The sequence below is a fragment of the Apodemus sylvaticus genome, chromosome 1 (genome assembly GCF_947179515.1).
Source record: "Apodemus sylvaticus chromosome 1, mApoSyl1.1, whole genome shotgun sequence".
Classification (NCBI taxonomy): domain Eukaryota; kingdom Metazoa; phylum Chordata; class Mammalia; order Rodentia; family Muridae; genus Apodemus; species Apodemus sylvaticus.
Genome location: NC_067472.1, coordinates 211,218,905 through 211,244,626, shown reverse-complemented (window position 1 = coordinate 211,244,626; position 25,722 = coordinate 211,218,905). Strand labels below are relative to the sequence as shown.

The 25,722-nt window shown below is 42.0% G+C and overlaps 2 pseudogenes; both read right to left on the bottom strand.

The window, feature by feature from the left end:
- LOC127676347 (ubiquitin-conjugating enzyme E2 G1-like) overlaps positions 1-25,722 on the bottom strand; it is a 1,073,095-nt pseudogene that overhangs the window by 178,806 nt on the left and 868,567 nt on the right.
- Positions 1-25,722, bottom strand: part of LOC127685088 (uncharacterized) — a 251,676-nt pseudogene that overhangs the window by 115,451 nt on the left and 110,503 nt on the right.

Sequence of the window (25,722 nt, the reverse complement as noted above, 5' to 3'; positions counted from 1 at the left end):
AGACAAACAAAGGGGCAGCATTCTAGAAGACTCCAGGGGCATATGCTCTAGAGCTACCAAGGGAATCAAAACAAAATACAAGAAAATGAAAAATGCAAGGCAGGAGAAGGAGCTGATGCAGTGAGGAGTCCCTGGGAGAATTATGAGCAGGTTAAGGTTAAAGCAAATAGTCTCATGTAATATCTCCTCACACACCCCCAAAAAAGCTTCCCTCCCTGGCCACAGTGAAGCCTGTTCAATTGGAAGATGTCAAAGAAGCCTAGTTCCAGGTTATAAATTTACCTGCCAGCTACTGAGAGCTATGTCAGCTGGAGAAGCTCTGGTCTCTCCACTCTATTTATTTTCCAGTCAAAAAATGTAAGGCACTAACCACAGTAGAGAAGGAGGCAAGCTGAGGTCGAATGGGCTCCTGGTGCAGAGAGAGTACTGAAATTACAGAAAATACATTAAACTACTACAAATCTAAAGGCTATACCAGGCTCTATAAACCCTGCCAATCAGTTATCCCATACTGCCAGGTCAAGTGTCTACTGCCTGGCTGACTTCCAACCTCACTGGCACCTGAAGGCAAACCACCACACACTGCTGTGCCCTGTAATTAACAGTAGAAGCACACTCAAGCACTGCCAAAAGAGAGAGGCCAAACAGGAGGAGAAGCATCATTTGAAAGTGGCCTTTACTGTGACAAGGTGAAGAAAGTAATATAAATTAGTCACTTTATGAGTGACCTTCAGTAAGCTGTCTTATGGTAAGCAAGAACTGACCACCCATTCCTGCCACCTAATCAGCCATGAGTGTAGGCCATCCATCTGGGATTTGGAGGCACCATTCTTCCAAAGCTGAAGCACGACCTGGCCATTCTAGCCTAGGAGGAAGCATCTTATCATTCTTGACTCTAATGATGCTTTGCCTAATGGTGGATGTAGGTGTCCTAAACCTTCAGTCACGCCAAAAAAGATACTGCAAAACACTCAACATCAGTTATCCCCATAAGTAAAGACATCTTGGTCTGGTAGTGTTCTCTTCTAATAAATTAAATGCTGTTTCTTGGCATCCAAATTAACACCTATATTTTCTTAAATGTGCTTAATTTTTAAAGGCAAGTCTAATTACAAGGGCAACGTATAAAAATCCACACTAAAAGAATTATAGTTCATTCCTCTTTTGTATCACATTTATTGTGTTTGTGAAAGTCAGAGAATAACATGCTGAAGTCATTGTCTCCTTCTGCCATGAAGGTTGCAAAGACCAAATTCAGAGTCATTGGGATGGATGACAGGGACCTTCTCCCCCACTGAATAATTTACCTTGATTACTGTCTTTTGAAACTTAGCACAGTGTGACCTGTTTTAGCTTCCTCTGACCATTCATGGACTTACTCAAACTAGTCATAGTGAACTTAATCTCTCTCTCTCTCTCTCTCTCTCTCTCTCTCTCTCTCTCTCTCTCTCTCTCTCTCTCTCTCCTCTGAGTCACTGAAGGCTGTAGGTTCATTATAATACATGTCATTAGGTAAAGGCTACATCTTGTCCATCATCGCGATTCCAAGTGTCTAGGATCAACTGAGCACATAGCCTCATCCCTCCTATGTGCCATATATCATACCACTGCTTGAGTATGCCTCATGATAGCAAAGATCTAGGGTACAAAACACACTGAAAATATTCTGGGTTGAAATAACATTTCTTCATTACAATTAGCCTAGTGATTCTTGATACTAGAAAGATATGATCATCTCAAACGCTTTATAACTGTAACTGAACAAGCAGACATATGAATACAAACAACAGGGAAATTCCACAAAGTCCACAAAGCTAGATGAAGAACAAAACTGATCAATGATTTTTAAGAGAGGGAGAATGAGTTTCCTCCAGGAACTAATTCCAACACAGGATGACTAGTCCTAAGTGGTCAGCTCTATAGATACTAGCAATAGGTTGTATATACATGTGTGTGCATACACATGTATATATGTGTGTAACAATAATAAATAAGTAGTCATGAATTTGGGAGGGAAGGATGCATATCACGTGTGTATACTCATGTGTATATGTGCATGTGCATGTAACATATACACATACACACACATATATATATGAATATACACACACATGCATATACAACCCATGGAGTCCATTTCTACTCCTGTTAGGTCTGAGGGATTGTAGTATTCACACTGCCACATCTGGCACAGTGATTGTGGGCACTCAAACTCAAGTTTTCGTATATTCAAGCTCTTCTTCACTCACTGAGCCATCTTCTCAGCACTAACCCAGGACATGTTTAAATCTTCCAGTTGTGACTCCTTTACACTTAATACATTTTTATAAGATGATACACACACACACACACACACACAAACACAAACACACACACACCCCTAATCAAGCAAATCAATCATTTACTATAACAATCAATAGAAATTTAATCGTAAAACAAATTTAATATACATATATTTTATCATTTATTGAAGTCAGAAACAAGCATACTGGTGAGATGTGTTTGTATGTGTTTGTTTATTTTATAAGAAATAAAACCTTGGCTAAATATTTGCTACTGAAGGCCACATGGCAGCTTCATCCAACGTTTTTCAGTGTTGATCCCAATTTTGATTTTATAAGCATCACTGTTGAAAAAGTAACTTTAAGTAAACAGGTAATAGCAATGACATAGGTATTTTAGGACCATTTCAGGAATTGTTTTGAAATTCTTTAGTAATCCCAATCCAAAGTTCATTTAACATTTTTTTTTAAATGAGTCAGTAACTCAGCTTTAAGAATCACACATGCTAGCACAATCCAATACAAAGACATACAAACGTGATAGCTAAGTGTGAGCAATGGTAGCAGGAAAGGACGGAGCCCATGGCTTCATCATTACACCATTACATGTCAACAAGAGTGGACACGCATGTATGGTGAACACTGAAATTCATGACATTCAATACTCTTATCCCTGACCAACATATATTAAGTCCCTTTTGCTGCTGGTGCATGGTGTGATAGAAAATATGCCGCAGGGAAGACATGTAGTGCATTCACTGCATGCTGGATTCTGAATTAAGTTTGTGAACTATATGAAGAAATGTCATCTTAGGACAAATTTCCCACCTCTCAGATTCATTCTGTGATTTGGAGTAGCAGCCCACAGAAGCTGGGGCTAATCAGCATCTCCAGCCTTCTCCAGGCTATTGTTACAACATGGAGGGGAAGAAAAGGAGGCATGGGATAGACAGGATCTGAGATGCTTGGACTTTTTAAATCACCTTCTATTATCTAAAACAATCAACCCCATACAGCTATATGATTTCACCAGTTGGGCCTAGAATTCTAGCTAGCATTTCAGATGAGCGTCGATACTGGGGTGTCAGGAAGATGCCTTGGAACATTTATGCTAAATGTTGAAACAGAAGTATGCTCTTGTCAGGCGGAGTGAGCACTTGTCAATGAGTCAGGGCGCAGAGGCAAGAAAGATGGGAAATAAGGAAGATGGTGAACTTACACGGTTTTTCTCATGCAACATTCAAAAGATCCCATGAGGCGGTGTGGCGGGCTTTGTTACTTTGCTGTGCCTCTCCTTCTTGGTATAGAACACCTATATTATTTTGGCTTTGACCTCCTTGTGGGATGAGTCTGAGCAACAGACATCTTACCCTAGGCCAGCTGATGTAAATGTGAGCACCCTAACACAATGCAATGCTGGGAGCTGTGGGCTGCTCAGAGATATCCCCCTATTCAAAATACCTTGTGTCACACATCTGACTGTCTTCTTATCTGGGTATGAGATTAGAATCTCTGCAAAAAATATCCTGTCATTCATGACAGGGAACTTTTCCTGGGGACATAGACAGAGAATAGTTCCAGATACCAGAAAAGAAAGATGCAAAGAACTGAGTTCTAGATGATGTCAAGGATTCAGAAAATTCAAACTGTAGCTTTAGACTTGAAATTTTATCACACAAGGTAGTCAGTCAGTTTCCCACCTTTCAAGAATAGAGGTAGAGTTTCCCATATGTCATAAAGCCAAAGCACACCAGCTAACAGGGGGAGTTTCTAAGTCAGGGTTTCTATTCTTGTACAAATATCGTGACCAAAAAGCAAGTTGGGGAGGAAAGGGTTTATTTAGATTGCACTTCCACGTTCCTGTTCATCACCAAAGGAAGTCAGGACTGGAACTCAAGCAGGCCAGGAAGTAGGAGCTGATGCAGAGGCCAAGGAGGAATGTTTCTTACTGGCTTGCTTCCCTTGGCTTTCTCAGCTTGCATTCTTATAGAACCCAAGACTACCAGCCCAGGGACAGCACCATCCAAAATGGGCCCTCCCCTCTTAATTACTGAGAAAATGCCTTCCAGTTGGATTTCATGGAGGCATTTCCTCAAGGGAAGCTCCATTATCTGTGATCACTCCAGCCTGTGTCAAGTTGACACACAAAACCAGCCAGTACAGGAAGGCAGAAAGGATATCCATTTTTCCAAAATGGCCTGAAGTTTGAAACAACTAAAACTTTCTCCAGATAATAGAACAGACATGGTTAAAGAGGACAAGTTCAAACTTGGACAACAACACTTAGGCGCTCGGGCTCTACAAGAAAAAGCATGGGCATCTTCTTCCACTGGGGATCCTGTGGAAGGCTCCTAAACAAGGACTTGCATGATCAAAAGGTGATTCCTGAAGACAAGTCCTGTCCACACTATCACTGCGAAGATCAGGTGTGCAGGAATCTCTACTCTTCATATGCCTTGGTCATCTAGGGTTGATGGTTCAAGCCTCAAGCTCCTGCCTTAATCCTCCAGAGCAGATTCAACATAGATAGGCTCCCAAGCAATCAGCTACTAGACTAAAGAGAAATAATCTTTATAGCTGCTCAAGGATAGAGGTGATGTGGAGTGCTGCAAACCATTTGCAATTGGCATGGAGTCCAGCTGAAGTAAGACAGGTTTCCAGACAGCCCCATCAAGAAGCTGTTAATGTTGAGGAAAATCTTCACAGAGAAATAACTTTTTACAACCTTCTGTCTGCAAGCCTGTTCTCCCTTGAGGTCTTGAATGCTAATGTCCTGTGACTTGGGATCTAGGTGGGGAGGCTGAGACCAGGAAGCCAGATCAATTTTCCACACCCAGTTTCCAACCAACCTGTGCTAAACTCTGCTCTGACATCAGCTCGCTCCTCTTAAGGTTCACAGTGCAGTCAAAGAATTCTTTCCTGTATGTAGCTGCTGCCATCGCTTCTTCCAGGATGATGGAAGGCGTGAGGTTCAGGCCAAAGACCACTTTGGATAATTGCATCCTATCTTTCTGTTACTCTTCTGATGTGTCTGTCCTTGTCTAGCCTGGCCTGGCTGTTTTATTAATCAGTCAAGTGCCTCTCTGAGACCATCCCTATAGGCAAAGATGCTGTAAAGAAAAAAAAACTTTCATTTACTTAATATTGCATCTTAAACATGGTCTGCCTTATACTTTATATCCCAATTAGGTTCTATAGTTTCTAGTTTCTTCCTTGTGCCTAGCCTTTCTAGTTGTTGACTCATCTTGCTCTCCAAATGAAAGCAAATGCTCCCTGGTTTGGAATGTTTCCCGTTGTTAAACTTTGGCTCAAGCTCTCTGCTGATCTTGCTGCACTTGGCTACTCTGAGTCCACTAGCTCTTGTGGATTTGGTGTAATAACTATGTGCCCATGGGCAAGTTCTCCATTACAGTTACCTTAGCCTGAAGGATTGATCTGAGCTCTCCTAATACCAATGCCCTAGAAACTCTGGGATTTCTAAGTGCACAGCACTGCCAATTCTCAGCTCTCAGTTTCTCACTTAGATCTGTGCCTGAACAGGTATGTCTGTTCCATGCAGTGTCTGTCTGGGTAATTTCTTGGTACTTTGAGAGCCACTAGTACCAGTTCTTCATTTAAGTAGCTAGGAGGACCTGATAAGTTTCTCCTCTTATTGGGACCCAGTTTTTTTCACCAATTGAATTAGAAATATAAATAAGAAAAAATTTGGGTGGATTTTACATGACTAAAATGCTCAGTAAGCACTAGTAATCATTCTCCTTTCTAATGCCCGATCAGAAACTAATCTCTGCTTCCGATGCCTGGCCAGTAATAGCTTGTATAACCAAAAATCTCAGCTTTCGGTCTACTAGATCTCTCCTGGCTCTTACTTCCAATTGAACAGTGCCCTTAAGTACATCTGCTAGTGTGAGGTCTAAGCTGTCAATGCGCAGAACTCCAACTCCATAGAAAGATCTGTAGTAAAGCTGTATCTGACATGTGTATGCACAGTTCGAAGTAGTGTTGGTGGAGGGGCCACACAGTGATGGAGGACCATGTAGAGTTTGTTGAGGAGTGCGGTGATGGAGGAGTAGTTTGAAGCTCTGGGGCAGGCAGACCAGAATATGAGTTTATGCTCTGGGTAGCTCTCCCTGTCAATTAGGAATTAGGAAATGATGGGTGGAAATGCCTTGTATATACTTGTCGGAGCAGCAAAAACATTAATTTAAACTTCTAGTTCATTAAATGACATACGACCCACGGGTTGATTGATGAAAGGGGGAGAAGGGGGAGAAGCAGAAGGAACACAGAGAAAATAACTTTTTGTTATAGAACTTGAAAGGACTTTGCCTGAAGCCAGATTGAGAAAGGCATAGATTTCCTCTCCCAGGATAGAAGCATGTTACACAGACAGAGAGCACCCGGGAGCTAGAGGGTATCATGGAGCAAAAGAACAGGTCAAAGAGAAGATCATTTAGCTGGAGGAAAGAACAGTATAGGGTGGTACCCATGCTTGACAGCAGGCCCCCTGCGTGTGTATGCTGCCATTCAATTCTTAAAGCTGTCCTGAAAAAATAATGCTACCAGCACCCTTACAGAGGCAAACACAGAGGCTTGAAGAAATTAAATAAAACATTTAAGGTCACGCAGCAAGAGGAGCACGGGCTGCACCTGAATCTCTTTCCTCAACACCATCCATTGCCCTTTCTGAGTCTAGGGGAAAATCATGTAAGAGGCTCTAGGAAAACCACTGCCTTCTCTATGTCTCGCTGCTTAGCCAGGAGACAGTCCTGTGCATTTCTCATACCTCTGCTCCCACTGGATTATCTCTTCCCTCTGCTTGCTCACCCTAAGGGAGCCCGGGCCATTTCTCAGAGTTAGACGTGTGCTGTGTGATGGTAGGTAGGGCTAGCTGTATCTGCACCCAGGAGAGGGCTCATAGGGCTGCTTATATGAGCACAGACTTCCATCTGTCCAGGTGGCCAGGGTCTCCATCTGCATTGCCAGCTACGACCGCAGCTTAGGAAATACAGTCTCACTGACTCTGAAGCTATGCCTGAGAAGTTGCCTGACCTAAGGCTTGCAGGGCTCCACCCACCCTGGTTACCTGGACACATTCACCAGCAGAATGTGTTCTTCATAACAACACCTGTTATTATGTCCTTGGGCTGGTAATGGAAGTGCAGGCTAGTGGCAAGGGGCGCATGCGTGCATGCAGACAGCGGCAACCACTTCACTTGGTTGGGATCACCAAGGGAGATACAAAATAAAAATCCTTTCTTTCCCCTGTGGTACCTACCGATGGTTGGTTTTGGTACTAACCGTAGCTCAGGGGCAGTGAGATGCATTTTCTGTATCAACTGTGCACCAGAAAGTTGGGATGGATTCAGCATCTTGCTCCTGAGAACCCTGCTAACACCTTTGTTGTCTGTGATGCTCAGAAAGCACACTCTGGAGGTCGCTGAGGGCTGGGCAGCAGAGAACATAATTGTACTGTCTTCAATCGGTTACCTCACTGGTTCAAAAGTCAAGGTTCCAACCTCCCTTACACAGTTTGTGTGGCAGGAGCTTCTTCTGGAAGCTGCTGTAGCTCTTAAACCCTTCAGTAATTGATCCTAATTGCATTCCTGAGTGGGGGACCAGAATATCCATTCTCTGTCTCAACTTGCAGCTTCAAAACTCAATACACCTGTTGGTGTCCCTCTGCCTCTACTTCTTCCACATTTAATTACCCAGTCTTTCACTTCCTCAAAGTTCCAGTTTTGCCGTTACCTCCCACAGCCTCTCATTATGCCAGGCTCCTTCCAGATGACCATATTTCATTCTATTTTAAAAGAAGCTTTTTTTTTTAATTTGAGTGGCAGTATGTCTGTATGTGACATGTGTGCAGATCTCCACAGAGGTCAGAAGAGGGTGATGGGTATCCTGGAACTGAAGATATTAGGGGCCTGTGAACATCCAGATGTGGTGGGTACAAGGAATACACCTCTGGTCCTTTGGAAAAGCAGTGAGTGCTTGGAATATTAGGCCATTTCTCCAGACCTCTGTCTTTTATTTGTTTAGACAGAGAGGCAATACCTTCTTTTTAAAAGGTACAAAATTCTTAGCTGCCAGTTGCCACCCAAGATGTCCATCACATTATCCTCTCCCTCAAGCTGCAGTACAATGCTCTCTCCTTCAAGTTTGCCCTTCATCTTCCTGCTTCCAGTTCCAACTCTGCCCTGTGCCCTTGGGGGACAATCTGCTTGAATGGAATCTTGTCTCCTGGTTTTGTTGAGCGTCTGTGATGCTTCAGATGATCCAAGCAGGTAAACATGCACCACCCAGAAACACAAGCTTCCTTTTAATCCTCCTTGCAGCTCAAACAAACATTGCACAGAAGAAAAGATAAATCCCACTTTCCATAGCTATGAACCCTGACATCTTCATGATACTTTGTTGAAATCCTCAACACAGGCATGAAAACCTCAAACCAATAAAAATCAAATTTACAAAGATGGTAGACAAACATAAATCTCTCATAAAGTATAGTAAGTAGCTAATTTTATTATTCCTCCTAAACAGGGGAATAACATCACTGAAATTATATATTTTTTTTTATTTTTAAGAAAATAATATAGTTGTTAAGAAAGCCAAAAGGCCAATTTGGAGAAAAGCCAAGCAATGGGCTTATATTCTTCCCATTTTCAAGTAAAATGCAAAAGAAAAAAAACAGCAATCATTTTAATGAGCCTTTAAATAAATTCTTGGCTACAGCAAGCTGTGGTAATTTATACTTTATACAAGGAACCACATACCTGTATTTGCTGAGAGAGGGACTTCACGACTAAAGAATGAATTTTCAAGAATTATTCTGGGTTCTTTTTCCTTTAAGTGATTAGTTGAATCAAAGCATGCTTAGACTCAACCACACTTGCAAAGGAAGACAGGAACTGAGGAACCAGTTTCTCTTCTTACAGTGGACTCTTCCTCAGGGTCCCTTACCCCATGGTGAGGGAGGCCATAGTGATGTTATCTGATTCTCTTTCTGGACACAACATGAAGAAAAAGGGTCGGACCTGTATGCTCAGTGAGAGAACTTGCATCTTTTTAATTTCCTCATTTCTCCCTTCACATATTATTGTCCCTAAACCCCTCTGCTGACACACTGCTCTAACCCTCTAGTGACTGTGCTAATTTATGAGACAAGAAGAACGCGGGGGCTGAGAATGAACGGGAGTGCAGCCATTTCTCTCCATCAGCCCAGCAATCAATCTCCCTGGGGAAGTAGGCTGCCTTGGTTTGAAGAGTCTGGGGAGAAGGCGGTGGTGCATCCTGTGCGAGAGGCACAACTGGGGCTTTCTAGACAGCCAGGCTTCTAGGGGTTATGTCCAGTCCAAGAGGATCTGGCAGTAGCTGACAGTGAAAGAATGGGGTCGGCCTTGATCCCGTTAGAAGTGTGGTCAGGCAGTGGGCGTCTCTAGAAGCCTGGCTTCTCATCTGGAATTATGATGCTAGTCACAGTCAGTACCGGCTCGGCTCTCACAGTCGGGTCTAAGTGTTCTCCTTTACCCATAGAGACCATTTTGCTAATAACAGCTTTCCACATGTGACCCTTCTCACCATATTGAATAATGATTCAAAGCAACTTTGGTCAATCCTGCCACCTCAAGCTGTGAGCTTTGCATCATCTAATATTATCTCCAGAAAGGTTTCAAGTGAAAATCTATAGAGGGCAGATCTATGTGTGCCATCTCTGGTAACTCTGGGTCCCTATTGTCCTAGGATGACAGTCATCTAGAACACTGTAGGAATCAACCAACACGACCTGACCAGTGTCCTGCCTACCTTTGCACGCACTGGAGTTTGCATCTCTGAATCTATGTATACATTTGACATATTTGACATGAATATATCTTCTTTACAATTATGAACTCTCCCTCCCCAGACACTTGGCTTTGAGGTAGACACTTAAGGGCTTGCCTCACACTGACAAGCTGTTTTGACACATCCATTGTTTTCTGTACTACTCTCAGCATAAGAGATGCTAATATCTGTGAGCTGCAGGTGCCGGTACCCTACTGCCCCCCAACACTATCCAGGGATGTGGTCCAGGGAAAGCAGAAATCTTACAGTCCTGAATTTCATTTTCTGTCTTGTATGCTGCTGCATCTGGGCAATGCCACGGGCCTGAGTAACCTGTTGGTCATGCATACAGTGCCTCTTCAGCAACTTGACAGAGACAGCATGCTCATCAGAAAAATCTACCTGGCAATTCCCACTGATTTCTGCAGTGCAGCCTGGAAGTAATTATCCTTCTCACTGGCAAATCAATTAAGAATGGAGGATCTAGCACACCTCTCCACATCTCAGAAACTGCTAATTCTCCAATACTAATGAGCAGAAAAACCTCAGGTAATCCCAGGTTCTTCTGATATCATGATAACTGCAATTCTCTTGAGCTCTATACCTGTGACAATGCCAGCCAAACTCCATGGTCAATGAGAAGAAAAAGGAGTCACAGACACCTCTTACCGGGTATTTTACAAAACTAAATTGTTACCTGCTTGAGCCTTAGTTTCCTCATCTGTACAACAGAGATAAAGATTTCAGACTCAAGTAAACCTGGCCTTACATACTATAATACTGAACTTTGCCCTGTGCATGGAAATTGTTAGAAGCTCAATATGAGGAAGCTATGTTTCTATTCTGATGTCAGATCCACTACACACACACACACACACACACACACACACACACACACACACACTGCAGGGATTCACTCACATTCCCTGGCAGTCAAACCTGTCTATTATCCTTAGCATTTCCAACATTGTCTCCAAAGCTGCAGGTGGCAGCGACTTTTGAGCCAGAGCAATTAGACCACGACATGCCTGCAAGTCCCTGTCCACACAAAAATGATTTCCAGATAGAATCACGGATGGGGATGAAGCGTCTCTGGCTGGGACATACATGGCTATCAGCCAGAATATGCAAAACACAGGTCTGGTAAACAGCCTTGACCCTGACACTTACCATACTGTATGGGCCTGAGGTCAAGACTCACATGACAAATAATAAATTCTGAGGACCCAGGAATGCTTATTTCCTGTAAGGGGAACAGAAAGCTAAAGGCTGACACTCAACAGTCCCCGCAATAACAGAGCACCTACTATAGTGGGACAAAACTGCCTGACTCCTGATTCCAGATCTAATCCACTGTTCTTTATCTTCCAAGTGCCAGAAGCAGAGACATCCTGTAATACTGGACCATCTGACCATAATCAAACTCAAACCCACATGATGAATTATTTACAGTTTGTGTTCAAAGGGACAGAATTCATATCAAATGTAGTAGGAGTAGGTCAAGGCCATTAAAATGATTCTGGTGCCACAATATTATTGGCTAGGGACAATGAGAGAAGTTCTCAGCATCTCTTATCCATGTTCTCACTTAGAATTATATCTGCTAGATGAAATGACATCCTATCCTCAGCCTGTAGGAACATTTATACTAAAGACCTCAAGTCCAACTTCCTCAAGCCTTATCCCCCAAACACTCCCATGAGGACATTTATTGAATATCAACCATTCATGGTAGTGAAGCCTTAGAAAAATTGACCAGAGTTTACTCTGTTATCTTACATGCTTTCTAAGAGGCTTCAAGATGAGAGAGGATACTGCAGATAAAGCTTCCCATGAGAAGGCTAGAGCTGTAGGTTCAGTTATCTCTTACTGGAAAGGCAACTCTGCACACAGAAACACTTCTGCCATTAGCCTAATGGTTTATTAACTATGAAGACTTGGAGAATGTTTTGTCCTCAAAAGGAAAAAACCCCACTGACAAAATTAAAAGCCAAGGGTTACTTTTATGAGCAGCTATATAAATAAAAGCACAAGTTACAGTTCTGCCGGGAGCAACAGATCTCATCTGATGCATTCACAGCCTCCAAGGAAAGCAGTGGCCATCTGTTAAATAAATAACTCATTAGGTGAAAGGCAAGAGCTTCCATGAGATTAACTACAAAACCTGCTGGAGCCCAGGGCCCATGAGCAGAGAGAGCTGGAGACAACTTGGGAACTGGGAGAATCAAAAGAATCTTGCTTAATGCAAGCTGGGGAGAGAATCTGGGCAACGACAGGTTTAAATTCTAGCCACATTTTAAAAGGAACCTAAAAAATTAAAAAATAAAAACTTGTATATCAAGGTCATACTAATGGTACAGAGTTCAAGATGCAGAGAAACAAATATATTTCTTTATATCAACTTGTCCTCTTATGTCAGTGAATAAAGATGGGAGACTTCACTTAAAGTAAATATTCTGGGAAAGACACATCACCAGGTGCAATATCATTGTGTCTGGCAGCAAAGGGCCCCTAACATCAAATAGTAACAATGAAAGAGAACACAGTCTCATCATTCCTGGGATAAAAGTCTGAAGAATCACAAATGATTCCTATGAATGTTAATCTATTCTATTGCTCATTTCAAAAACAAACTCATGAAATTGCCCTCTCTCTTTCTCTGACCAGAGTGAGAAAAAAAAAAATATATATATATATATATTCATTTTAACTGTTTTCCCAGCAGTGCCTCCAACATAGGAATTCATATACCCTAGCAATATTTCTTATTAGTCAATGAAATGGAACTAACCCCTATTTACTAACAATAAAATCTGAGACATTTCTCCAGACAGTCCAGGACCTGGTGTCGTCTCTGGGAAGGGCAAATGAAGGTAGCAGTTCTGTGTTTATGGCCTCCAAACTTCAGCCCTATGTTCCTTCTAACAGGAACCACCTACCCAGATCTGCCCTTCATCCCCATTATGTCTAAGAACATCTCAGCTATGCTATGGAGGAGTAGAGAAAACACAGAAAAGATAAGTGACAAGTGTATGACCCTTGACAACAGGTAACACGTGTTACAGAAGACAAACAACACATGTGAACAGCTTTGACCTTTTATATACCACTAAACAAGTCTCTACAAAATGCATTGCATCCATCTACATTGGATGGGGGGAAGGTTGGGAAAGGCAAGAGATCTGTGGTGATGGAAACCTTTTATATTCCAGTCATCAGGCCCCTGCCCTGCACAGAAATCTTTAACTGACTGGACCTTGGGCTTTTGAATTGTGTCATAGTAATGACGACAGCAACTAGTGCTCATGGCTGCTCAGGCCTTGGAGCCCTTCAGATTTCCTACTTGTAAATCATCACACATGAGTGGTTCTTATCCAATAATCTGTTGACATCTTGGGTCTTGGGTGCATGGAACTTGGGGTGCGCACAAATACCCAAAAATGTGCAACATTCTTTGGAAGAAGAATGCTCCTAGAGCAGAAGTCTAGAACTTCAATCCCATTGGCAAAGGGGCTGTAGTTTTGTTTTGTTTTGTTTTTTACAAAACATTAAAATTCACTTGAATAAGAGCCCTATCATTCAATAATTCAAATAACAAAACTTAAAACTGTGAATATGGCAATACTTTGGGACATAACAAGCAGAAACTATTCAGCTAAACCCAGTCACAGCATCTAAGCATTCAGGACTTGGTCATCCTCTGAAGGTAGAAGAACTCTTATCATTCCCGAACTTTAGAATTTTTGTCACAAAAGCTGAGACAGGAGCCAGAATTTGAGTTTCCTCTTCTTCCAGAGACATCAGAGAAAATGTAACGAGAAGAAATGAGCCTGTGTGTTAACATATGGCAAGCCACATAAGCAATCATTGAAACCATAGTTGAGACTATCAAGTTATTGTCAGAGACTAGAAGGTCTGCATGGTAAATGGAAACTTATCCCCGAGAACTGACACTGTTTCCTTAGAATCAGAGATCCGATGTCTCCACAGCTAGCGGAAGGTCACTGAGCCTGCCTGGGAGAAAAGTATGGCTTTGCAAAGCCACTGAAGAATGAAAACTGAATTATGAGAGGAAAATTCGAGTTTTAGAAGTATTGAAATGAACTTATCTTCATTTTGGTTCAGATCCACCTGTTTCTCAACAGTGGATTTCTTACAGTGGGGATAAATCACATCTCTCTAAATCCAATACACTGTATAGCATTTGTTTCTTAATGCCATCTGCCATTCCATGGAATTCAGACCCCAGCCTCCTGATAGATCTTCATGAAAAAAGCCTGACCTCCTTTGATCTCATCCTGGCTGACAAAGGAACACAGAGGATCAGGAAGCTACTGGAGCAAGGGCAGCCCACTACTTCTGAATCACCTTGAGCTCACTCAGAAGAATCCAGAAACCACTTCTCCTTCCCTTAGTGGAAGGGATTCCCTGTGCAGTTTATGCAACTTCTCCTCCCCCAAGAAAAGAGGCAATAAGGAAGCTAGAGAAAAATGAGTTCCAGAGTCTAGCTTGAAGCAATTTCAAGCTCTCTCTGAGTTTGTGCCTTTTCCTCAATAGTGCAACACTAATGGTATCTACCCAGTAGGTTCACCATGCAGGCACAGAGGAATCCTATGTACAGCAACATAATCTCACGGGAGTGCTGTTCCCATCATTTTAAATTACTACTAATACTATAAAGGCTCTTGTTAGAATCACAGACTGCTTATGAGGTAGGCCCCTCCACAATTGGTATGACAGCTGTTGTGTTTGTTCTTAGTCTGTGGCCCCAAGCCACCCTGCTACCCAGATACAGGAACTCCTGACCCCCTTCTCTTACCTTCCTTTTGTTGGTGGGGTTGACATAGAGGTAACTGAGGACAGTCTTCAAACCCACTTTGTCATTTAGCTTTTCATAGGTGGCGCCATAATCTACTGACCTGCAGTAAAAGAGGGAAAAAGAAAGGGAGAGATTGCAGATGAGGGATTGCATTTGAGGGTAGGCAGGATCCTTCCTCCCCAACCTACATCTTCGTCACCAAATCACATGCGTGCTTGAAAGTGTTCTTTAGAGATAAAAAGCCCCATTAGTTTTAGAAGAACAATTAGATTAATGTGCCTTCTTCCTCCTAAGTGTGCTCTCCTTTGCTCCTAGCCTTTCTCAGAGACCTACTTTCTTCCCTTTGTGAAGTTGTATGGAGAAAGAAGCTGCTAGAGCTGCCTCCCATGCAGCTCACCCAGTGGGCAGGGCACAAGTGCTCGCCATTCAACACTCAGTACTATACTGTGAGTGTGATCCACAAAGGGAGACGCTAGGATTTTCCATGGGAGGGGGAGGGGGAGTGTAGGATAATGGGATTTTCTTCACACATTACAGCCAACCTCACAGCCCCTCTACTGAACCTGAAACAAAAGAGTTGTTGGAGGGTGGGAACTGGCCAAGAGCATTCTGGGTCCAGTGGTTAAAGGAGATGAAACCATGAAGAGATTCTGTCTTACATGAGTACATCACAGGCCACAGAAACCTATTTTGTTGAACTGGTCGAAGTCATTCCTCATTCTCACTGTGCTAACTGATCACCCCTTCAGCCTCTCTTCTAGCAGGCTGACCAGATGCAAAAGCCAAAGAAAGGCTCAGAGGACAAAGTAGTTAACCATTGGCCTATGGACCCACTGGCTTACCAAGCCATTGGCTTATCTTCTATACGGGCCTTACTCCTCTTCCATACTAGAATGGAAGGAGAGGGCCAAACAATATGATTTATGGGCCAAACTCCCTTCCACACTCTCTCAAGTCACTGTTGCAACCCTATACACATCTCCCTGCCTTTTCACACAGTCAGCATCATCAGACTTTTCTCCTCCAGCACCTCCTTGAGAATCTTCCAGCTTAGTCTTTTGAAGAGTCTAGAGGTTAATTTACTTTCTCTGTCATCAGATGTTGTGGTGTGAGTCATTGTACCTCTTAAACTCAGTTCTTCATCTCTGTCTTCATAGCTCCTATTGACTTTGGCAGCCTGATACTAGAGTAACCTTTATCTAGTCTCAAACTCTGATCTGTTTCTGCTTTGGCTCACAACTAACTTAGCCTGAGAAGCTTGTGATGACCTTTAAGAGTTATCTCCATAAGGCTTCCCTACCCTTCTTCCTGTAGACCACTTAAAATTCCTCTGTGTTAGAATACATGCCCCCATCCTAATACTCTAGAGCACATGGAGTTTGCTTCTTTTCTGACTCTTTGAGGATGCAATGGCTATTTCTTTATGATCTGCCATCTAACCCACAAGGTAAGCTCCTCGGGGTCAAAAAACTTTACAGAACACAAACGATAGGATGGAAAAAAACTCTGAAGATAGCGAGATCTGGTTAATTTCCACATCTGTAGTTAAACCTGCTGCACTCTCAGGCTTATCAGAAATGGGGATAATTCAGCCTCATGAAGCATTTGTGAGGATATAGAAATAATGGCATAAAGGAATCCCAATACAATCTAGGAAGAGAAATAATAAACAAATTAAAATTAAAGTTTTTGTTTTATCTCTCCTATTTACAGAGAGTACAAAACATGGACATTATATACTCCTCACATGCTCACTAAACAAACCAATAAGGTGGCTAGGCTGCCAGCTCCTCATGTGAATGAGTTATAGTAACAACAGCTGGTCCCTCAAGAAGCTGGCTTTTCACACTTGATCATGGGTCTACCACAGTCTTAATGTGGGGAGAGTCGCTCCCGGCCTTTCTCTTTGCCTGTATCTCTCAACATTACCTCTATCTTCGAGTCTTTGTGATTCTTCCTCCTAAGTAAGTTATTTACCAAGCACACCATCCCTTTGCATATCACTGTGTGGCTCATACATGCATTCCTAACAGTCTTCTGCTTGGAAATACTCGTATTACCTTCTACAACAGCTATCCTCCATGCAATTAGTAGGTTGTTCTCCAATGGCCCAGGTCTGTCTGTCTCTCGCTTTAGAGCAAATGACCCACTGCATGCACACAGACCAGTCTCATTCTTCAAACTTAGTCTTATTTGGTCTCCACAGTCCTTACTGAGCCCATCACTAGCCATTACTTTCTCGCCAGCTTCACTGAACTCTCTAAATCCTGTCCACATTTGACTCCCTTCCCTGGGCTATCCATCACTTAGTTCTTCTTGGCAAATCTGCATTCATCAAATCCAACTCTAGTACTGTCTGTCCATTTGATAACTTTCCTATGGGGGAATTAATCACAGTCTCTTGTGTTTTCCATTCACTTTGTTTATCTTCCTTCCTATTTTAGTGGCTGCCCTGTTTCTTTATCTACATTATCTTTATTACAGGACTTCTTCCTTGACTTTACCTCTCTGTGGGCAAGCAACACTTCAAACAACAGCTCCAGTGCCTGACACCATGCCTGGTACAATGTAAGTGCTAAATAAATTGGAGTTTGTATTAGTTTGCTTTGTATTTATTTGTGAGAGTCAATGAATGAACTTGTCCAAACCCATTCACCAGATTCTAGTCAACGGCTAAGGTTTAGTAAAAACTCAAAACTCTCCCATCCTAGAAATCCTACCTGATGCTCTGAATGCTGGCAAGGCTGTCAGAGAATGCTGAGGTCCAGCACCATTTAATACCAGAGAAGGACCAGTAATTCACTCATATTAGAATCAAGGTTAAGTAGCCCATCAGCCTATCACCCTGAGCAACACTACTCTCCAAGGCACACAAATTATGAGATCCAAAGGCTGTGAGATGCATGCTTTTATTAATGGAAATAAAACATTTTAAATGACCTGATCTACATTCCTTTCAACATAAAATAAGCACTGTATAGAAAAAGAACACAGAATTTGGAGGCCGCCAACCCAGCTTTAAGAACTGAATCTGAAATGTATAAAAATGTATTGCTCTGGAAGAGACATTTCTCTAATCCTGTGGAGGAAAACAACAACAACAATAACAACAACAACAACAAAACCTCCTTAATCTGACAAGTGTTAAGTGAAGATGCCAGTCCTACCGAGGACTAGTGTAATGAGCATGCAGGCCACTGCAATGGAGTTTTGTCATAAGGAAGAGAGATTTGGCTGAATTCCAAAAGCAACATGGAAAATTGGGATTGATAGCTTAGAAGCCGGGTGAGGAGCAGTAGATGGAAATTACACAGAAGGTAGGGCAGTTCCTTGCTAAACAGACTTAATCAGATTCTTGCTGAATGCTGGAAGGAGATCAGCTATTACCCGGGGATGGCAGAGTCCATGAAGGCGGAATTCCTGCAAACTGACCAAAGGGGATTCTTGCTCAAGTCGGGCTCTTGAGAACATGCTCAAGGTCAAGGCTTTATTAAAACACATCTCAAAGGATCTGCACACAAATGGATAAAGAGAGGATATTTTCCAAGCACCACTCTATTATTAACATGAGACATTTAACACAGATCATTTTATACTTGCTTTCAGACCTTAAATTTTATTATCACAACAACCTAGTGCTGTATTATTTTCCAGCCAGTGACTTTCCCCATCCTATCTACGACAAACATCTTGTAGGAGCTAAATCCTCAAGGCTCCCTGCATGACTGATGTCACAACAAACTCCCTTCCAGAATCCAAATAGCCCCCATCAAAGGCAGCACGCCCAGCGCCATGCACAGTCTCCCTTTCTACATGCTGCAAAGAGATTCACACTGACTTTGCTCTTTTCCAGAGCTGGCTGCTGAGAGGAGGGACTTCCCAACAAAGGATGCTCTCTACAGCTCAGCTTCCTGCAAGCCTCTGGCAGTTTCTGCTCATTCAAGTTGACAGAAGCAAGTAGCACTCATGGAAGGTACGTCAAGGAGCCAGCAAGCATGTGGAATCAAAGGTACCCTTGACTCTGTCCTCTCCAGCATGGCTACAGCATATCGCCTTGACCACAGTGTTCCGTAGGCTCACTTGGCCTGGGGAGAGTGCAGATGGCAGAGAGGACTTGGTCTCGTTGCCAGGACAGCTGTGCCTGCAGAACTTGCTCTGACAAGAAAGCAAGCCATCCTGTATCTTAGGGCTCCGGCATCTGCCAGTGGGAGCAGGAGTGTTACTTAGAAGGAACAGTCTCAGTCTCATCTCATCACACTGAAGTCAGCTCCTCAAATCTAAACTCCTGCTTCATAAAAATGACATTCCAATCACTAAAACCATGACAATTACACATATGTCAGTCTCTCTCTGGTACTGTGCCACTATGCTAACCTGGAAGGTGCCGTGTAAGATTCACACAGACATGTGGCTTTGGTTTTCTTGCCTAAGTTCAGATGACTCCAGCTGCATTTCAACACTACGGGGCTTGTGTTTGGTGTATATAATGTATCACCATTTTCTCCCATTTGTTCTGTATGTTTTCATTAATTACTTACAACACACAGAAAAGTGCAATGAGTCCATAATCATATGGCAACTACTAAAATAATTGTTTCTAAACAACGAAGAATTGTGTCCTTACACTTGTGTGTGTGATGATCTGTAGCAGTGGGTATGTATTAGTGTGGATGTTTGTTTGTGTAGGTGTGTACACATGACAGTAAGAATGGAGGTATATGTCCTTGTGTGGAGACAGGAAGTCAGTGCAGAGAATCTTCCTATCTTACTTTCCATAGATTTTTAAAGGTATGGTCTCTCACTGATTTTTTTAGTTCATTTTTTAATTAGATGTTTGCTTTATTTACATTTCAAATGGTATACCTTTTCCACGTTACCCCTCCAAAAGCCCCCTATCCCATCTCCCCTCCCTCTGCTCATATCCCCCCCCCCATCCAATTTCCTGACTTGTATTCCCCTATTCTGGGGAATTGAGCCTTCAAAGCACCAATGATCTCTTCTCTCATTGATGTCATCCTCTGCTGCATATGTAGCTGGAGCCATGGGCCCCTCCAGGTGTATTCTTTAGTAGGTGGTTTAGTCCCTGGGAGCTCTGGGGGGTACCAGTTGGTACATATTATTGTTCCTCCTGCAGGGCTGCAAACCTCTTTTGTGATTGACTTACCTCACTCAGGATATTTTCTAGCTCCATCCATTTGCCTAAGAATTTCATAAATTCATTGTTTTTAGTAGCTGAGTAGTACTCCATTGTGTAAATATACCACATTTTCTGTATCCATTCCTCTGTTGAGGGATATCTCACTTATTTCATTAGGCTGAGCTTCAGCAATCCTCTTTCACCATCTCCCCAGTGATGGGATTACAGACACACACCTCAACACTCAACTGTTGATGAGGTTAGTAGAGCTTTGAACTTAGGTCCTCACGCATGAGCTATCCTCCTACTGAGCTATCTTTCCATCCCATGCCCTTACATTTGACTAAAGGCAATCCCAGACATTACTCTTTATTTGCTCTACTTAAGGTTCTTGTTGACATGCCCAGTCATAATTCATTCATTTTAACTGCTGTATAACATTTTTGCTCATGAATATTATCACTATCTATTTAATCATTGACCTTTAAAGAAAACTTTGTTTTTCTTTTTTCTTCTTTTTCTTTAAAAATGGCAATTACACTGATGAAGAGGTACAACTCTTGCCTACCATGCAGAAATCCTTGGGCTTGATCCCAGCACCACATAAACCAGGCATAGCAGCTTACGCTTGTAATCACAACACTTTATGTGTGGAGGCAGGTTCCTCAGAAGTTCCTCCTGGTTGTCCTCAGTATTTGAGGCCAACCTAGGATACATGAGACCCTATGTAGAGAAAAATCTACTATATATCATGAAGAACTGTAATTCCAATACTATAGAGGGCAGAGCAGTGGAACCACACGTTTAAGGTCATCTGGGGTTATACAAAATACTCTATGTAAAAAAATACCCAAAATATAAATACGAAGTAAGTAAAGTCTGCTGTTGCAAGCAATCCTGTAATGAACACTGCTAGGCACATTTTCCTGTGCACCCATGAAACAGTATGTCTGGGTACACCTCTTTGTGGGGCATTACCACTTCCACCTTGCTAGTTATTGCCAACATTTTCTCCAAAGAGGCATTACCTCCAAAGAGACTCTGCTCTTAGCTTCTCAACATGCTTATTGGCTAGCTGATTGAACACCTGAGTCTTGTCCCTCAAGGGCTCAGAAGACCGTGGCCTAGAAATGATACATTCTGAAGATTCAACCCAGCTTCATGGGCCATGTGCCCAGTTATTTCACCAAGTCTCTGCTCGTAAGAGTGATAAAAGGAGTTGAAGGATGAACGTGTGCTCATTATCTACCCAGCAAAGTCCTGCTCCTCTTGTAAACATCAGGAGATGTTAGTGGTAATCAGAATAATAGATCAGGTAATAGGATGCAGACTTCCAAAGGCCCTCTGCCAGTTCTCATGTGGATACCATAGTTCTGCATTAGAAAGTGTTCTTGTTACCTTATCTCCACTCCCCTTTTTCGTACACATCATCCCTTCCCCACCTCATCCCTCTCTTCCTCTAACCCTTGAGCTCTGTAAAATGGAGGGACCTTTCTGTATACCTGGAGTTGCCTCTCTTCTCCATGATCCCTTCAGCATTTAAATCAGAACATAACCACAGGTGAGACAGTTCCTCTTTCTCTTAGCTATTCTTTTCTTTGCTCTGGTTGTTTCTTCCCATGTCTTTTATTCATCTCAGTCTCCCTGTGTCATTTCTCAGTAGATTTAGCTCTAGTTATTGAGCCTTTGTCTGTAAAAAGTGCAGGTAGCAAGTGTTTTAGATTCTGGGATCCTACCTCTGACACAGCCACAATGCCCCCTACCATACAGTGGCTCATCGTTGTGGTGGTATAAAATGCTGTAAACATCACTCTGAATTCATCTCTTTTCCTTGGTTATGGATGCATTCGATATTGTGGTATCAGTCTCCAGATGATGGGCAGGAGACATGCAGGGGTTGGCTCTGCACAGAGAAAGGGTAAGGAAGGCAAGGACAAGCAGACTCAGTCAGAACCAGCTGCAGGGGCTCTGCGTGTCTGATCTCAGCTCAGACAAAAGGGATGTACAAAACATAGCCTCGAATCTAACAAAGGGTCCAAACATGAGTGCATCCATTGTGGTCATCTGATATTTAACCAAGGTGAAAGAAAATGCAAACTGGAGAAAAGAGAGCATCTTCAACACACGGTGCCTGGGACACGGTTGGTCCAACATGAAGGAGAGTGAAATCAGATCTATCTAAGCCACCCCACACAGAAATCAGCTCTGGGTGAACAGAGGACCCACCGTGAAACCTTAAATGCTAAAGCTGCCAGATGAAATCGTATGCAGTATTCTAGAAGTTATGGGTGTTGGAAAGTCTTTTCCTTATAGGACTCCATTTCTCTAGGAGATGTGGCCAAAAATTGACAAATGTGACCTCATAAAACTAAAAAGCTCTGTACAGCAATGGAACCAGTCAGAGTTGGAGAGAATCTTTGCCAGCTATACATCTGATAGAGAATTAATATCCAGGACATATACAGAGTCAGGGAAACAAATGACTCAATTAAAAACAATGGGCCATGGATCTGAACAGTGAGTTCACAAGAGAAGAAATAAAAACAGTTAAGCAATATCTCAAAAAGTGCTCAATATCCTTACCAATTAGGGAAATGCAAATTAAAACTAGGTTGAGATTTCATCTTAGCTAGACTAGATAAGCCCAAGAGAATGGTAACAAATCCTGGCTAGGACATGGGGAATGGAGAACCCTTGGTCCCTGTCAGTGAGATGCCAAACTAATGTAGCCACTGTGAAATCAATGAACAGGAAAAAAGTTAAAACTAGATCAACCACAGGACCCCCATGTAGCACTCCTCACTCTTGGGCAAGAGGATCTCTGTGTGATAGATGCCAGCTTTGTCTATATATTAAATTCCAAGGTAACTAGGACTTTGAAATGAGACATCTCAAAAGAAGTCAGACACAGACACATATTCTGCACATGTGCACACACACACACACATACACACACAAATATGTGTGTGTTCATATATTTGTATGTATATATATATATATTCTTACATACATGTTATAGATTAGATATAGAGATAGAAAGTGATAGATATATAGATAGATAGATAGATGGATAGATAGATAGATAGATAGATAGATAGATAGATAGATAGATAGATAGATAGACCAACAGATAAGTATAATTCATACCACTCATCAAAGAGGGGAGCATTACAGAAAGCCACAATAGATAAAAATATGTAAAACATGGTTTTGACTATGGGGTAAGCAGCCCCAGTTGACACATCTTCCAAAACAAACAAACAAACAAAAACCCTCACATAAAGGCTCAGGGAACATTGTAGATGAGGGAGTGGAGCAGGAGTCTATATTTTATTTTCTATATGTGACAGAAAAGAAGCACCCATGAAATCTCATCAATATACTTGCATAAGCAGGGCTTGAAAAATGATAACACCAGTTGACATTCCAGCATGGTTGGGGAAAATATCACAAGGCTCCACCCCTAGATGGATAGCTGCAGACAACTAGTGGCTGTGGAGAGGAGAAATCAGTCTTCTCTAAGAGACAAGCCTCCCCGATGGGTTATAGCATGCCAAGCAGTTAGCCTAAAATCAGATAAATATGAACAACCAAAACCAAACTTAGAAGTTTGTCTGTGTGTGCGTATGTGTGTGTGTGTGTGTGTGTGTGTAATGATTTAAAATAAGACATAAATTACAAAAGCGTGGTGAATGCAGGAGGAGCCAGAAGACAAAAATGGAGGGATAAGATAACATCACGTGGAATTCTCAAAAAAATAAAAATTAAAATCATTGTATGGTAATTAAAAACTAAAAAAAATCAAACTAATCACAATCTCATAGACAATAATAGATGTGTGGTTGTTTTCATTAGTATTCAAATTTTCACACATGAAAGCTATGATTTCCGTAGACTTTAGCTTTGCTTTTTTTCTTTTGCTGCTCAATTATAGAAGCTCTCAGTACAAATGAGAGCACAGAGAAAGGTGGCACGGGGAAAACTTCTTTTAAGAGCCTTGTCCCCTTATTTCAAGGCATACTCAAGATGGGTTATTCTTGAGGCAACCAGTTTGTTTCCTTTTCCTTGTTTTGCATTCTTTACATTTAACAGAGGGCTAGGCCCTCAGATGTCCAACAAGCCATCACAGGACGGCTGATCACTGTTGCCTGTTGTCCCCATAACAGTGAAGTCCAACTCTGAGAATAAAAAGACATAACCACACTTCAAAGTGTCAGGCCTGTGAAACCACTCCCCACGGTGTATTCCACTGAAATCCACTGAGACTAAAAACAGAGGCCAGAGACAATTGTGGGTTGCCTGTGTGGTAAGCTGCTCTCACTCCACAGTCAGGATCCAGGATATACAAAGCACAGTTCCAACCCAAAAGGTCTTTGTGATGGAAAATCCTGAGTCTTACCTCTGGCCAGCTCCCTCTTTATCTGAGGAGCAGTTCCCAACTGCAATGGAAGAATCTCTGTCTGACCACGAATAACCAGCCAGATAACTAACTCCAGACCTCAAGCCCAAAGCCTGCAATCTAAAGAGCTTCATTCTCAAAGTGATTACTGGTCCTACCCTTTGCTTCAGAAAAACCACAAGCACACTGATGCCCAGACCAGAAGCTTGGACAGCTCTCAAAGGGACTTCTTGTTGCTCCTGTTTCTACTGTGTCCATGTGAATAAAGAGCCGCATGATAATATAACCACTAATTCACCCCTGTTTCTTCCTGTCCTGGCTACCGGAATGGGATCTGTGGCAGGATTCTAAATGCAGAAGACAGGAGGTTAGCTCTCTCCGGACCCTAGAATCATTCATGACAGCAGAACAGAAAAGAAGCGTGTGAGCTTGATCCCACGTGCGGAGTCTTGTGTGAACACAGTCATTCTCATCAAGAAACTTCTGTCCAGGTTTAGGTTTGTACAGATGTCTTAGCTAGGGTTCAAAATACTGAAAATTTTTGACCTATATTAGCCAGGAGACCTACTTTCCACACAGGTGTGTAAAAGAAATAATGCCTGCAAAGGAAAAGGAAAGGGCACAAAATGGCTTCAAAGATGGCAAGGAATGGCACGGTACAAGTCACTGCAGCTCCATCTGTGCGATTATTATAGAGTGGAAGTCTTAGGTACTAACTATACTAAAATGCAGTATGCTACACACATGGACAGACTAAGAGGAGAGGGAGACAGAGAACATAGATGACATCTTAATAAGGTAAAGATCACAATTTTGACGTAGCAAACCCTCTAAGACATAATTGTGCAATTGTTAAAGGAGTCTGTCCTGAGTAGTAGTAGTAGTAGTAGTATTAAATAATAATAATAATAATAATAATAACAATAATAATAATAACAATAATAATAGTAGTTAAACACATGGTGTATTTAGACCCCCCCAAAATAATATGCATCCACTAAGTAGTTTATATTCATTCACAAAAATGCATATAAACGTACAGGAAAAATTAGAATAAATAGTAAGCTACCTTTAGGTCTGGAAATGGGGTAAGACACAGAGTGGTTTAAAGGACTTGACTCTATTTATACTTTGAAATATTTTCAAACAAAATGCATTTAAATGGAGCTACAAAGCACTCATGTATTTAAGAGTCATAACAATTAAAAGATGGGAAATGAGTAGATACAATGCAAATGAGAAAATGAACACATCTGCAAGG